General features: G+C 46.5%; 2 non-coding genes across 2 annotated transcripts; one reads left to right on the forward strand and one right to left on the reverse strand.

Annotated features, from left to right (window-relative positions):
• Positions 1–1550: 1550 nt before the first annotated feature.
• Positions 1551–1621, reverse strand: TRNAG-GCC (transfer RNA glycine (anticodon GCC)). The gene has a single exon. It is a non-coding gene; the product is annotated as a tRNA-Gly (tRNA).
• A 748-nt stretch (positions 1622–2369) lies between these two features.
• Positions 2370–2458, forward strand: TRNAS-UGA (transfer RNA serine (anticodon UGA)). The gene has a single exon. It is a non-coding gene; the product is annotated as a tRNA-Ser (tRNA).
• Positions 2459–2739: the final 281 nt, after the last annotated feature.

Raw genomic sequence — 2739 nt, forward strand, 5'->3', positions numbered from 1 at the left:
AAAGAAAATTTTAAGAGTAGTCGATTGTTTACGCTTCTTCGGCAAGAACTTGCCCCCCCCTTTTTTATATTCTTACTGAGACAGAGAAGAGGGGTTAGTCACCGCATCTTTCTGTGGCAGCAAACGAATCTAGAAGCACTGTGGGTGGGAATCTATGGATGGAAAAATCAATGACTGGAATAATTTCCCCTCCTCCCCTTCCCTCTCTCGCCTATGGGTTGACGTGGCTAGAGATTAGCCCCGCAAATAAGCTCATTTGAATACTCGTAGTGAATATCCATAGTAAGCGCGGGCATGTGGAACTGGCGCGAGGCGGATGTCTCGTCTCCTCGAAGAATCAAGACAATTGGGGCTTTCGGGGTTAATATCTCCTGCATCTGTATATCCGAAACGGGATTCGAGTAAAAATGGTTTGTCGGATTCACCGTGGATGGGGAGATAGAGCATTGACTCCTAAGCACCCAGTACATAGACTTTAATTAATTGCTGGGATTGTAGTTCAATCGGTTAGAGCACCGCCCTGTCAAGGCGGAAGTTGCGGGTTCGAGACCCGTCAATCCCGCTACATTTTATTGAGTCATTTCAAATAACTCAGTCGAGATATACAAATTATAATGAAGTAACTCCGCGGTTTCTGGGTCGAGCTGGATTCGAACCAGCGTAGGCGTTGCCAGCGGATTTACAGTCCGTCCCCATTAGCCACTCGGGCATCGACCCATAGATTTAGACCGGGCTTGGAAGTACTTGAAAACAGAATCGGTCTCGGAAGTGTAAATGAAAGGAGTTTATTGATGTTTTCAATCTGGGCCCCTCCCGCCACCCTGAGAAGGTACGAGGGCAAGAGAAGCCATAACGTCCGTAGTGCTTCTGCGAGATGAGTATAAGTACCCCCAGGGGAATTCGAATCCCCGTCGCCTCCTTGAAAGAGAGGTGTCCTAGGCCTCTAGACGATGGGGGCCCAATCACTCTTCAGATAATAAGAGATTATCTATAAATCGTCAATCTGATTCTCCCGAATCCCCCCGAATACAACATCCAATGGATGGGGAATTGGAATACCTCTCCGAATCCTTATCGCAAAATCCCGCTCGATGCATACCTATATGCGGAACCGCATGTGGCATCTCCCACAACCTCTAGGTCGACTGCTTCCTAGATGTGTAGGAAGTCGAACACGGCATAGAGGTAACGCTGAGACTTAAACCTTGCAATTCTCCGAAGTGAAGTGAGGCAGTTGAAAAGCTTCACCCAATCCATATTTCCATGGACGATTATTTCTTTCACCGATGAACTTATGTATCCCAATAATAATTGGTAATTACCAGCAGCATCAGTAAGTATATAGGCTTCTCCATTGCTTTTGGTTCATTCAATGTTCTGTTTCCCCTCGAGGGAAAACCCAGATTGGAAATCTACGCCTCAAATCACTCGGTTATGACTTCCTCAATTGGGAATATCTCACTCCTGAAGCTCAAAAATATTCTCTCCACCGGTCTGAACTATCCCGGGGGCTACTGCCGGGGGTGGAAGCGGGGCAAGAAAGTCGGGTCGGCGGATAGCGGGAATCGAACCCGCGTCCTCTCCTTGGCAAGGAGATATTTTACCATTCAACTATATCCGCGTGATATGCCACCCCGTTCTATATTGAATAACTATATATGTGGTAACTCCTCTAGTCAACACACCTAATCCATCCACCTCGTCTCGGGATTTTCCCTCGTGGACGGAGAGCCCCCCCCCCCCCGAGGAGGAAGTGTCGATTCCGTAGACCGTAATTATTATTGATTCTCTCTCCCCACTCGCCATTATGAATCGTGAGGAGGGGGCCAGAATTACCGATACATTGAATCTCTGGGATATGAAGGAATTAAGTATACCCACTAGGAAAACTAATCCGATCCATAAGGAAGCCCCTGAAAAGACGACATTTTTGTTGCTTGACCAACCATTGGGGGAAGCAAGCACGACAGGTACACCAATTACTAGTAGGAATGAAATGGCGATTAATGTGAATAAAGCCAATTGGAAAGCAATAGTCGTAGTTAGGACTCTCGACGTATCAGAAGTAGAGGATTTGTACCATCTGATCCCCATCCGGTGGGACTTACACCATACCGAGACCGAGGATTTTGGACGGAACAAGAATCCTTCTAGTTCAGTACCCCGGAATCCAATGTCTCTTTCGAATCTCTTGATAATCCATCAAGTAGGAGTAAGAATTTGATTATTTGGAATGATCCCTATATTGATTTCATAGTAAATCATACGAAACCATCATCTCATATCTTTCGTAATAGGGGTGAATCTCGATACAATACATGTGTATCAAGATCGACAAGATCTCCGAAGAATTGGAGAAGAGCTTTCTAGGAGAGGTGGTCGAGTGGTTTATGGCTCCAGTCTTGAAAACTGGCATAGTGCTGAAACGCTATCGAGGGTTCGAATCCCTCTCTCTCCTCAATTGATTCAGTACCGGACCCGACGGGAGGGGGTATTAGTGGTCTATCGGTGGTCTAAAAGAACCACCTAGTATTTCCCAAAAAATGCCAATGTCCCCGAGGGGAGCCTATTCTTAATAATGATAGATGAGAGGAATCTTCTGAAGCAGTCTGGGGGTATTCCTCCTCCGCCCCGGTTCATGCGCCGCATCTCCAGGCCCAGGTCCCGTGTCAATACTTTCCCTATCAGGGTTCGAGGGATAGGAAACAAACAAATATGAGAGATCTGATGTTAACTAGA

Source organism: Dipteris shenzhenensis, unplaced genomic scaffold (genome assembly GCF_047967505.1).
Source record: "Dipteris shenzhenensis isolate YYH24624 ecotype China unplaced genomic scaffold, Dip_SZ_1.0 scaf0340, whole genome shotgun sequence".
Taxonomy (NCBI): Eukaryota; Viridiplantae; Streptophyta; class Polypodiopsida; order Gleicheniales; family Dipteridaceae; genus Dipteris; species Dipteris shenzhenensis.